This window comes from Gavia stellata, chromosome 13 (assembly GCF_030936135.1).
Source record: "Gavia stellata isolate bGavSte3 chromosome 13, bGavSte3.hap2, whole genome shotgun sequence".
Taxonomy (NCBI): Eukaryota; Metazoa; Chordata; class Aves; order Gaviiformes; family Gaviidae; genus Gavia; species Gavia stellata.
Genome location: NC_082606.1, coordinates 18007115 through 18021278, shown reverse-complemented (window position 1 = coordinate 18021278; position 14164 = coordinate 18007115).

Sequence of the window (14164 nt, the reverse complement as noted above, 5' to 3'; positions counted from 1 at the left end):
ATTTTCAATAAGCAGGTTAAAAACATTTGAAAATTGGAAAAAGAAATGCTCTCTTGCACATTTAAGCCCAATGCAAGGACCAGTACTGCTATTTAATTAATTAGATTGTAGCTTTATGGACTCCCAAGTGATTCCAGCTCAGACCAGGCAAAGAAATAGAGAGACCCACAGGAATGTGTTGCCAATGAATGCGGACAGGCAAAGTTCATAATCAGACTTAACTATCACACGTGTTAATGGCTAGAAAAGCTATAATTATGAGTTCATTTCTGTGCTTTATGAGATGTATTTACATGTTAACGACTATGACAAGTGCAAGAATCAGTCTAGAAATGAAAATGTTTCTGCAGAGAGGTAGCAAGGTATGACCAGGCTGACAATGTGCTGAAGACAACAAAGTCATCAGCAAGGAAGAAATGTTTTATGGTCAATTATGTGATGAATATTCTGGATATCAGTAGCTTTTATGGATGTCTCTTCTGATTCAAGCTGAGATTTTGTAAGCATGCTATAAAAATTAGTCACAAGTAATTAAAGGGACTCTGAATGACTGGGTCTAGGCAATAAACTGGCCCAACCTTTCCTGGAGTCAAAGAGGACTCATGCATTTACAAGGGAGTAGGAAAACCTCCTTGGTGTTTATGAATGGGAAAAGAATATCCAGAACGTAATCCCCTGAAAACTGTGACAGGTGGTAGACCAAAGTTCTCTCATACCATACCTGAGGTGTATTTTTCAAGCCCTTTGTAGTGATGCCCTGACCAAATTGTAACCTTGCTGCAGTACCCTGCTTACTGACTTGGGTTCTCATCTTCCTCTCCTGCCAGGAAAAGCCTTCAAATAGTGCTATTGTATTTCTTTTAACAGTATGTCCTACCCAAGAAAGAGCAACAGAAAAGATCATTGTGCACCTTGGTGCCTCCCTCAACCAGCTTCAGTATGCTTCACTTACCAAATGCAAAGTTTCACCAAGAATCTGTCTGACCAATATCTCTCAAAGCCCCTTAAAATCTTTCAGCTCATCTCAGGGCAGGGTTTAGCCCTTACAGTTATTTTTTCAGTGAAAACTTCCCACTTCAGTGGTGGCTTTCACTTGAAGTTAACACATCCGTCTAGACACTGTCCCCACCATCCACCACTGTCATCATTAGGTTTAGGTCCAATTCATCAGAGGTTTTCTGTTGACTCCACTGGAAGCAAAGACAAACCTTATCTGTAGCAATGCTTTATTTCCATTCTGTAGCACGGGTCCTGCTGTAAGCCTGAACCATCCTCCCTTATAAGATATTTTCAAAGCACACTTGAAAGCCCTTTAATCTTACCCTGTTCAGAAAAAGACCATGCTGTCTTTCCCTGACTGTCTGAAAAGCATCCTCACCAAGAGAGTTCACGTTATTCTCCCACAACACATGTAACTGAATTATGCTTTCAGAAAATCGCTGTATTGATCTCTCCACTGATAAAAGAAGGCATGTTTTAAGACATTTTTTACTGCTGACATGACTGCACAATAAGCAGGATAGGATAAAAAACTCATTCTTCCTTGCTAGCAGACAAAGGGAATCCCTTGACTACTCCCACAATGGAGAAAAGCAGATACTAATGTAAAACCAATGCATTAATCATGTTTGATTAAGTAAACGGTGACTTTGCTACTGTGGTGGCCACATACCATTTGGAGTATAGACTCTCTGGTCTAGTTAAACAAGAACTAAATTGGGCTAAACAGGCAATTCTGCTGTCTGCTTTCAGGCAGATCCAATGGGGGGAAATTCTGTTAAAGGTAGTTGTTTATCTTTCCAAGCTAACTGAAGTTAGTTTATATCTTTGTATTTACACATAGGTATCTATGCATATTAATGATGGACTATATCATGAAAATATAGGATTGGAGTGACCATCAAAATAAGCATGGGGAGAGGAGGGGAGGATTGAATCCCATCCCAGGAAGATCTATGACAGAATGGGATCTCCCTTGTGCAAAATAGAGATTGTACCAACTTCTTGGTCCGCTGCCTAAACTGTGCTGAGTCTTTAACCAATGCATTTATTTTAAGTTCCCCCTGGACCTTGAACTGCACAAGTACAGCCCCAACTTTGACAGATCAGAACAACTCGGTACCTAAGTCAAATGCAAATCAGATTCAAACCCAAGGTGTTTCTCTGCCCACAGACATGCTGATCCTGTCCTCTATGACCTTCACACCCATGGCTTCAGGGCCCCCTGGCAGAGGAGCTGCTTCCAGTTCACACTCAATGCCGTGACTCAGAGACACAAGACATCCCACCTGTCTGTCCAGCTTCACACACTGGTGTCCGGGCTTGAGTCAGGGTTGCCACACGTACTCTCCCTCTACATCTTCCAGCTCTGGAACAAAGCCAAGGACTCCAGTCCACTGAGGTCAGTGGAAAATTTCTCTTGACTTGAAGGATTCTCCTAGTCCTCAGCAGTGGAGCTGGGAAAAGAAGCCAAGTTGGAGAGACGCTGACCAACACAGGACTTTTTCTTCCAAAATCAGCTGCTAGTCTTTCAAAGAGTCACCCACATCTACCTTCTCTTTCACCGTTACCTCCATCATCTTCTCCCTATTCTCCTCCACATATATACTATCACTTGAAAGTTTATAATCTTTTCATTCAAAGCCTAAAAATTCCAGATAAAGATGCTTACTTCCACAGGTCCCAATTTTTTGTAGAGAAGAGCGACTTTTCTTACATAGCAGGAAATTAAGCTATTAATGTTCTAATGGCAAATTCACTTTCCTTTGAAAGCATCCACCTTTTTCTCCATTTTGACACTTCAGCAGCATCTTCAGCAGAAAAGTTAAAATGCTACTGTTCTAATGGGGAATTAATTTGTGGCTACTGTGCTCTAGTGTAGGTGGTTATAGATATAGCAGAGAATGATGAAGCAAGAACCCACACTTTAATAGACGGACAGATGAAAAGCTTTCCTCCAGAACCTGGAGGACTTTGTGTTCACACATACTGGTCTTGATTATTTCTGCTGGAATGAAGGGAAGCCACACTGCCCAGCCAGCATGGTGGTTTAGCTAATGAAATAGTTTTGTGCTTTAAAACAGGTTGAGGGGAACAACGATCATCATATAAATAAAGCTCTTGGGGAAAAAAGCTATCCCAGTTTTGGCATCATTGAAAGATAATTTCAGCCTTTCTCATTTTCCACCCTAAATTGCAGTTTTCAGGCAATTTTTTTCCCCTCTTCATGTGCATTCAGTTAAAGATGCTTTAAGATAAACTGCAAGACTTCTGTCAAGCTTTTCTTCAGCTCCCCCTCCTATTTCTACCCTACTAGCATCACCCTGGGAAAGGAGCTCTGATATCAGGCTGAGAGAAAGTCAATAGCTGACAGCAAGGAAATAATCTGAGCCATTGATCGTCACTTCAGGCTTCAGATTCAATACAAACCAAAGTGGAGACACACGCTTATAAACACACACACAAAAGGGAGCAACTATATTAACTCCTAGTGTGCTACAAAGACTAGAAATTGCTGTTGTGATTAACGAGCACAAGAAACACTGAAAAAGACACACCCAGAGAATACAGAACTTGCATATTAAGTCATTAAAAATACATTTTAAAAGGCAGATTCAGAGAACAAAATATTCATCTGTAAGGATCAGATTTTCTATTCAAGTGTCTAAATTCCCATGGCAGTGTAAAGGATATAAGAATGAATAAGATATAAGGATATAAGTCTAAATACGCTCAGAGCTGGTCTAACTATTTCATGCCTGCCTAAGGACAAAAGTCAGAAAAAGTAATTTCTGACTGATACCTCCTGAACTGAAGTCTCTTACCAGGTTCCTTACCAATAAACATTAAAAAGAAAAAAGTTCAGCACTGTGAAAGGATGTTGACTGCACGTTTAAACTTGCCAATGATGGCCTGATCCCTGGCAACAGATTTTTCTTGGAAAATAGCTACATCACCCATGACAATGTGACTCACTTTTGAAGATATTCTTCATTTTATCATCAAACTCATCTTTTACAAGTCTGTTTTGCAGGTTTGTATCTAAGCAATCAGCGAGGCCTTTATTTTACGGAAATCTAATTTTCCTATCAGATATTCATATAGAATTTCAGCATGCCATCAGAAGCCAAACTACTACATTGAGTCTATTGACTACCTGAAGTATTCTTCATAATTAATTCACAGAGCATTCTGAAAATGAAGAGTCTCTAGGACATTTTATGGTCAGGCAATACTCACCAACAGTGAAGATGAGTAGATTTTTTTTTTTTTACAAGACTAAGCCAATATTGATAAGTAACACTCCACTTAGATACATTCATATTTACTGTGGAATAATAAAATATATAATTACTGGAATGATAAAGCATACTGAAATTACATCCATCATCCTTATACACATTGCCTAATTATCAGATGCTAATTTTCAAAAAAACTGACATGTAAAGGATAACATGTTATGTCCATTCTTTAAATTTTTTTTTCATATGAAATGTCAGTCCAAATATTTTTAACAGCATGCACAAGAAGGGATAGCTTTAATGTCAGCTATTTATTATTATTTGTATTTAATACAATGAAATAGTCAAGTTTTAACTGGCACACAGAACTCATAATGATTCTTCTTATCAACAATTAACTCTAATAGCTTAATTTAAAAAATACACCATGAAGATACCCCTGAAGTTGAATCTTCTATTAATTTGGACCATGACTGCAAAGTGTACACTAAATCAGTGAGGGACATATCTGGAAAAGTCCGGGGATTTAGCTAAACAGTTCTGATATATACCTTAAGTCTTTGTAAAGGAAAAAAAAAAAAAGGCTCTCCTGTGAGACTCCCTAATTCTTCCTGCTTCAGACTATGGTAAAAACAAAGGATAAGCATGCTTTGTTTCTGCAATAGTGTTTACATAAGTAATCATCCACATTCTGACTGAAGTTGAGAGAGAATTGCATTTCGAGTAAATATTTTGCCCTTGAAAGGGAGGCTGCTGGCAGTGTTCGAGGAATTGTACAGACCAAGCAGCAAGCAACTTGAAATCCTTCAGAGCTCTTCCGAAGCGCCAGGGATGCAGACAGGCAAACTAAAAGCAGCCGAGAGGGAGGCTCTCGCACGTACTCAGCACCAAGTCAAGGCCCTTTCAGGTCCCTTCCCAGCAAGGAAGCCTTCAGTGCTCAGCATTAAGTTCTGCACTGAGCATCATGGTCAGCCATCGATGTGCTGCTCTTTTCCCTCCTCAGCCCCAGATTCCCCACTCCAGGACCATCTCCAGTGCCTGCACATTTCCAAATAAATCTGGATACAGGCCTAGCCCTTTCTCTTGGAACAGAGATTCAATTAAATCCCACTTTCCAAATGATCTGTGCATGCATCTGTGTGTAACTGCCTCACCTGTGCTACAAATAACACCTGAAATTGAAAAAGATCATGAGTGATATTCTTGGCAGCATTAATCACACCACTTTATTGACATCAACTTGTATTATACTGATCTACACCATCTGGTCCCAAATCTAATTTGCTTTTCACTGTCTACTTGCCAGCAGTTTACTTTCAATATTTTTATGAGCTGGTGGAATGAGAAAAGGCTGGTCTGCTTCATTTTTAATTTGTAATCCGGCCGCCTCCTGTCAGCTTCACTTCTGCAAGTCCTGCCTAGCATAAAATTGCTATATTTCTGATGCAATCAAGACTTATTTCTCCCAGTTAAAAAAACCCCACAACATTAAAAAGAAGTAACTCTACATTTTTACAGACCAGATCTTCGTATTTCATTTAAGAGAAAAGGATAACATCCTAAAGGTCTAGCATAAAACACAATTTCCATCCCCCCGATATTGGCAGCCGTAGGTTGTGTTTAACTTTGACCAAGCGTGCTGGCTTCCGTGTGCGAGACAGATGTTATCTGATGCGACCCCTGACACCACTAACATTATCTGTGGGTTGAACCTTATGGAACAAGTTGGACATCCAGGCATCAGGGACCCATTTCTGAATCACTGCCCCATGAATCCACCTCTGAAACAATCTCTAGCATCAGGAGTCTATGCACAGTTCCCTGTCTGCTCATTGTCCAATGTTATTTCTAATCTATGAGTCCAGTATTAGTTACTGGACTCCCAAATTAACGCCTGCCAGTTTATCAGCCCAGAAGAAATTCTATCCATTTTCTGTTGAAGGCAACAGACAGTTTAGAAAATGGTTCATGTGAAATATTCATATTCCTTACATGTGAAGTGCTAGGATTAGGTCCTTCTATGCATATCTGAAGACATTACAAGATAGCTAAAATATATTAAAAATTTAATTTCTTTCAGCATTTCTTTACCAAAAACACCACAAACCTTCTATTTATAGACTTTATAATTGCTAAATTTAGAAGTAGACCTGTTTTTCAAGACTAATTCAACCTCCTTCTTATGAATCTCCATTTTCTTTTAGCTACAGTTATGTGAGATGACAAGTTTATGATCCTTAGTGCATTCCAACTCTCCTTCTGTAGGATATTATTAGCCCCTTTGTTAGCTGAGTCTTTCCTGTCAAAATGAGCTCAGAAGAGTTTAAGGAAACTGGATTGTCTTTATTAAGATGAGTTAAAATCACAGGAGCAACCCCATGAGGGGCTCTATGGTAAGTAGCTGGGGACAACAATCTCTTTAGCTCACAGACTCCATCAGAAGAAAGAACATAGAAAATGGGTAGTTTTGTGAGGTTTTTAGAGCATGACTCATCTCCCAGTTACGTGACTCATCTCGCATTTCCAGCCTTCTGCTTGCATGGGATCATTTCCAGCTCACCACAGCCTACCAAGCCAACCTCTGCCCCCTGCCACTCCATCCTCCCAGCAAGAGCCCATTTAAAGAAATAAGAGAGCCAACCACATAACCCTAGACATGCTGTACAGTATCATTCGTCTTTGCAATACTGTTTTAATGATACAAGTGCTTAAGCTGGGCATGTAAATGCTTCCCAAGGATTAAGATGTCAGGATCAGTATTCTAGATCACACATTCAATTCTAGGTACCTCTGCACTGTTTCGCTCTGTGGTGTATTGATCCTGCACGCCCTTCAGGCAGGGAGATTGAAACCATGGCTTGTACTTTTCCCCATGTGTCTAACATGCAGAGCTGTCTTCACAGGGGGCAGCCTGTTTCACCTTTAAAAGCAACTCAAGGTTCGTTTCCTCGCTCTCAGCAAGGCAATCGGTTATGGGGCTGGCCAACGTGCAATTCGTCTTAACAGTACGCAGAGTGCTTGAAATGGGAGAGGAAGGTGGGTAGATGAGCTAGACAGGGTCTGAATGAACTATCAGATTAAAAACAGCCTGTAAAGACACTCAGGTCAGCCTATCCCATATTTCCAGGAGGCAATGGAGCCACAGGATATAGAAGTGGGTAGGAAAGGGCATACCCATACTACCCTTAAAACACATCTGTCTTCAGGGCTGGGAAGGGATGTTAAACCTGGTCCAGCAACAATTGTTAAGTCTCCCACCTGCTGCTGAGGTGATGTTGTGCAGGCAAGGCAAGCTGTAAACAACCTCCTTTAAAGGCAAATCCAAGCAGGAGGTGAAATCAGGGGCTGTGAAATCCTGTCTGAAGAACATCCTCTCCAAAAGAGCATTTACAGACTACCTAGCTCAGGTATCTAGGCATGACAGCACGAATAGGCTCCTCGGTCTGTACCTCACCAGCTCAGCTAGCAACATCACCAGTTCTGTGGATCATGAAAGACTGAATGATCATATCCTATAGTAATAGAACCTGTTAAGTGGGATCATTGACTTTAGTTTGCCTTCAACTAAATTATTCTTGCCCCAGCTAAAATAATTCCTAATCTTTGGACAATCTACTGACTGAGTATTACCCAATAAACTCTGACCCTATTACACAGCCCCCCCAGGGAAATTTATTTCTGACAATGTTTTAGAACCATCTATGTATTGCTTTTAGCCTCTAAACTCAGGGACCAAAACTAAGTCTTTCCAAGACTGCATGATATATGCTGCTGTGATTTGGGGTGAAGACTTAAGTGTTGTGGAAAAAAGTAGGTCAAAAATCCCATGTCAGAAAGGGAAAGGAAACGCTTCCAGGGAAATCAAAAAACAATGCTGACTAGCAGTGAAATGAAACTGGCCTATCAGTTTTTCTTGGCCAAGCTGAATCAAGTGCACCCTGAACAAGTATATAGCAACTATTGTGTAATGCAAACCTGATGTTAAAATTCAGCTCTCCTGAATAATTAACAGCCTGATTAATTATGACCTCCATACAGCAAGGTACTTAAACAACTGAGCAATCCCATTAACCTCCCTAGGACTACACAGAAGATTGACATTAGGTGAACGTGTGTTGCTAGACCTTGTGGCAAAGTGAGGGTTTCGCAACAAAAAAAAGTCTGTAGGTTATCTATCCATCTTCCTAGTCTCTCAGTCTTGTGAATATATGGGCATCCATGCATCTCTCTGCTAGATTATTGCCTTTCTAGTCAAGTAGAATAGATGTCCCTCTGTGTCCAAGTGAGGAAGAAAGGAAGAAAAAGTAGATGAAGGAAAAATGTGTCACTGAAAAGATCTCGGCTACTCAAGAGGTTTATCCAGTAACAAGGAAGATCTATGGTCTTTATATCCCTCTCTTAAAGGAAAGATTTCATTTTTAGATTAAAAACTTCAACACCCATTTGCTGTATATGAACAGCAGGTTTCTCCTGCGGCTAAAATTGATAGGATGCCATATGCTATAAAAGGTTAACACCCGCACTATTGTAATCCTTGGCCACAACTTTCACTTCCTTAATTTGCTGACATGGAGTAATGTAAGGCTGTGCTGTATGAAAGAATACTAAACAATCCAAGTTACAAATTTTCTCTGAATGTCTAAGTTGACCTTTGAAGCTTTCAATAAAAACATAATTTAAAGATGGGGAAAAATTGTTAACATGGAAATGGAATTACAGGAACAGGACCAAATTCATTCCTTTGACTTGGTATCTGCTCATGTTTGATGTCAGCTGTATAATTATACATCACAGCTTGAGTGAAAAAAGTATTTTGCTCCACGCTAAAAGCAGGCCACATAAATCGTTTATTAACTGGAAAGGAATCAACAGTGCTCAAGTGTTTGGGGGTAGGCACAATCGCAGTGCTTCATTAATGATCCAAGCATCCTCCCTCTCACGCACAGGCCTGATTTCTCATTCCAGGCTGTTTTACATTGCTCTGGGAGCACAAAGGGAACGTCGAGGGCCATTTTTATTTACATCTACCCTAGGATGCCATGCATTGCTAGAGAGGTGAAATGTGGCTTTTGTGTACATGACAACCTGGCCTGTGGTATTTTAACAGAAAATCTTCAAGAGGAGCTGCCAGCAGGAATGAGAAGTGCTCCCTCCAGTCCCACAGCCTGTCTTCACAAAAGCAGAGCAGCAGAGTTTTCCAAACTAGGGATTAAATATGCCACATAAGAGGTAAGTATGGCTATTAATATTCTCCAGAGATCCTGGAGCAGACGGTAGTTGACACGGATATGTTTCCTCTGAATCCCTGTCAATTAGCGGTGCTGCTTCAAGCACAAAGTACGTGAAATAAGGTCAGAAAGAACAGGGAAAACAAAGAAGCCAGTCTCGGGGCCCTTGCGATAAATGTGACAAAAGAGAGGCCCCATTTTGCTTTTACATCAGGCAAGAGGGAGCAGGAAGAAGAAAAGTGATGTTAATTCCTGGAGGGGAAAAGGCTGAGACCATGCCAGTTTCCTTGCAGGGAAAACAGGTTTCTGCTCATTCAGGGAAAACCCATGAGTCAGGATGTTGCTGGATGAACCACGTAATAGAGAAAAGCACCACTAGCCTCAACAGGGAACAAACAGCTTGAGAGTCAATACCCCAGTATCTTCCTTTGAGCTCTTTGGTAAAAGCCAAATAGGATCTGCTTGATTTTCACAATAAGTTTTGGTGCTGTTTTCCAGTAAGAACAAAACTAGAAAGGGAAAGAAACATACATTGGACATCACGCAAGCAAGGGTGGAAGCAATAGCAGATTCACTGATCCAAAGCAGCAGTTAATAGTTGTATTCAGTCGCTCCCATGCAGAAAGGAACTGCCTTTATAGCAAAAAGTATCTCTGTATTAACAAAACCTACTCTCTTAGCTGCTCAAATCTTGGTGTTTGACAAACTTCCCTCTTGGATCACTGGTTAGAAGACGCAGCACCACTCTTCTAATGCTTGGAGATATTTTCTCCCAAATCCAGCCTGCTGCAGAAGCAACAGAGAAAACACAACTCTAAGCGAGATACTCACAGACATCCTTAATATTTGGCTTATGCGGCGGTCCACGTTTTGTAACCTTTCCCTGACACCACAAGATGCACATGGTAGCACTCAGCTACAGCAGGTCAAGGTACAACACCACAAACTCTCCGTGCATGCAGACTGGATGCCGTGCACAGACAGGTCCCCCAAATCCTCCCAGCCCCGCAGTGACATATAGCAAGACAGTTTTTAAAAGTGCTGACATAGTGCTTCAATGCACCACAGCTTGCTGTAGCAAGTCTGGCTTTTTATGGTCCAATGGTAGTTAATTTTCTAAAGGTCAAATTTTACGTGTTTATTTTGACTGGTACCCTGCCCAATACAAAGACACAGCTATATTAATAGTTTACAAATTAAGCACTCAGCTCATTCTAGGAAACTGTACAGAGTTTTGCTCTGTTTCATCCAGAGAGTGACATTTCATCCCAGAAAAGGCCAGGGCAGCGTCCCAGCACAGAACATCTGGTTGGCTAACACAATGGAGCACAGCACCTGTGAACACGCTCAGTGTTTGCTTTGTAACTATTTGTCCCCCATCCGCCTAAAAATATGGTTTTAGGCTGTTAAAATTCATTCCCTGCCAGGGGAGTCTGGTGCGATAATGCAGCCTGTTTTTCTTGGAAAGTCCTCATTTCTGGGCTGTGCATGGCTAAGCCAAAATTTCTGGAAGGTGAAAGGGGGAAGAGGAGGTTTTCTTCCCTCTTTTTCCTCTCCACATTTTTTTTCCTAGTTTTTGCAGCTTTTTAGACATTCTGCTGGGCATCTAGTGGAATCAGACTGAGCCAAACAGCACAGTTAAGAAAGAACAGAGATGGATTGCAGCAATGTCTGGGGTTTAAAAATCTATCATCCAGGGGCTAAGGAAGTACAAACAAACTAATAAAAGCAGAAAATTATGAAATCCTGGCCTTAACGCCAAGCAAAATTTCTTAATTTAGGGCTCTCCTAATGGCTGAAGCCGCCACCAAGTTGGCTCTGGGGGGACAATCCCTCCTCCTGCCAGACCCTTCATTTGGAAGGGAGAAACTCCAGGATCCCAGCCAGCCTAAGGTGTTAGTGGGGGAAGGAGGTTTCGGGAGGAATAAGGTTGGGGGAATGCAAAAGTCTTATAAAAAGTCCTGCCAAAAGGGAGGTGCAGGATTATAGCTGAAAGTTTGAGATATATTGGGTAGGCTTCAGTTTGTTGGCCACATTCTCCACCAGTGCATATAGGCTGCAAAACAGGACTGGCTGCTGAAAAATCCATCCAGTGGCCCCTAAGGAGCTTCCAGAGGCCCAGACCTGGCTGAAGCTGTGGCTAGCACTGTGATGTGTCACAGGCTGGAAAGCAGGGGACACAGAAGGTGGGGAGAAAGGGACAGCAAGGGGGATGGATGAGCCAGCTGCTGTTACTGCTCCACTGCTGGCAGCTCTGGCCACATCCCTTCATGGTCACAGCAGCCAAAGGCCAGTTTCAACCAGCTCTTCTTTAGTTTCATTTTCTGAGTTGTAAGAAGCAATTTTTTTTAAATGAAGAAATAAACCCCATCCCGTTTTTTTAAATATATTACATGGATTTCATCTGAGAAGAGACAACAGCATGGTGAGGATACCAGTGTCTGACAGCATCTTCCCAGTGTGTCAGACTGACAGACCATTTCTCCTCCCACCCTGCTTCTTTAATTAACCTGTAGGAGTTGCTGACTCTTTGTACCACTGAACACCCAAGTCAGTGGTGGCACAATGAGATTTTTTTTTAATAAAGAACATTTAGGGGAATAAAACGCTACACAGGATATTCCCCCTGGCTCAGCCACTCACTATGTGGCCTTCAGCAAGTCAGTTCACCCTTTCATATCACAAGTCAACCCAGTTGGAAAACTGGGTGAGAAATAGGAATCCCACTGAAAACCAGATGTTACATTTTAGTTGAGATTCTTCTTAATAAGCAGTTACTCAGGTATGTTAAATAGGACAGCAATTTTAAGGTACATGAAGAAGGAAAAGCTTGGCATAGCCTTCACTCAAGAAGAATCCAGCTTATAAGACAGCTATTGAACAAGAGCTCAAGTTCAAGATCTCCCTGTGATGAGTCCTCCCTCCTTCTACACATGCAGTAAGTTCGGACACCCCTCTGGAAAGGCTGTACAGCTGTGGTTGCCTCAAGAAAGAGGACTGGCTGGAGACCAGGACCTGCATAGATGACCATTAGAGCAGGAAAGAGCATTCACTAAACCATAGTATACGATAAGGAAGCTTCAGGAGCAGCACGTCAGATAGACTGACCAGTCTGGGCACACCAAACTCTGACATGGCTTGCATTAAAGGGAAACGCAGGGTCTCTGTTACCTCTAGGAAGATTTGTGTTCGCACAGATTAGATTCGATTCAGTTTCTTCACCTTCCAGATTCTCTCACTTGCTCTGTTGAGGTCTTTAAGAGCCGAGGATTCTTATTGCCATTTTCAGTCCCCACAGATAATTTGGAAACTTGTGGGTTGTATCAATCGGATGAAAAAAGTAATACATGAATAATCAAACCATACTAGTTTGCCAAAGTTAATCATGCTTCTGGGACTGCATCTGGCTTTCTTCTTATTTCACATGGTCTCTCTTACCTCACACCCCCAACACAGAAGCTGCAACCACATACGAATGACAAAAAGTTTCCCCACATATGTATATGCCAGCATGGAGGGGTGGACAGAGGTCCCTGCACCTAGCTGTAACTCAAAGCATCCATCCCATGATTTCAGTCCATGGCATGGCATTGTCTCTGCTTTGTGTTAGGAGCACAAGCTCTTCTATGGGGATGGAAGACAAAACAGATTTCCAAGTAAATGCTTACTTGGGTTGCCAAGTGTCACTTGAAATTAGATTCATACTGCAATCTGCAAAGACTCCACATCTCACTAGTCTGTCTTAAGCACTCTTCTAAATAATTGTAGATAAAACAAAGCACAGTCAGAGCAAAGTGCCAAATGAGTTGTGACATCTATTTTTAATTAAAAATAGCAGTAATTGAAATGTGTTTAGCTCCACTGAAATATTCTGGGTTGGCAGCCTTCAGGAGAGATTCAGCATAGGCAATGAAAGCTCATAGTCATTAAGTTCCTACCTCCTTCCTAGCGTGCTTCAAAACTGCCCTAACAAACCACATTGTTAAAAACGAGAGGATCCATTTAACACAGTCCTTGGACATCCCACAGAGACTGCCGGCCAGAGTGTCCATTAAAGAGGGCAAGGACAGAAGAATTGCCCTTTTAGCCTTCTTTGTAACCTCTCTCTTTGTCTTGCCCTTGCTATCTTCCATTCTTCCCATCCCCTCATCCCCAAGAGGCAGGAGGAACTGACTTTTCAGTTTCCAGCGCATATCTGCTGTTTGTCAAGCACAGGCATTAAAGTGTAGCACTCTTTTGTCTTACTCTCGTGAGCATGTTTTGGAGGCCTTATATGAAAGGTAAGTACATGTGTGCATAATACAGTCATTTTTCATAGCAAGACAGACATCATAATTGAATAACAAATCAGAGATTGTTAATTATGTGGACATATTCCCCAAACTACTGGCTGAAAGATGAAGGGGAAAAAATAGTTATCCCTATAACAGAAATGAGTTAATGATGTATATTTCCTCCTCGTAAGATTTTTCACATTAGAAGTTTGCACAGAATTGGTTTTGATCTGTAACAGAACCATCCTCAAATTCCCAGAGACAGAAAACCTAGTTAAGGATTTCTCACTGCTTATTCCTTGTATCGTGAGAAAGCCAAGAAGACCTGTCACCCCAGGACTTTACACATTACAACAGAGATACAGAAAAAATTGACTTTTCCTGATGTACAGCATTTGCGATCCAAGCAAATTGGAATAAA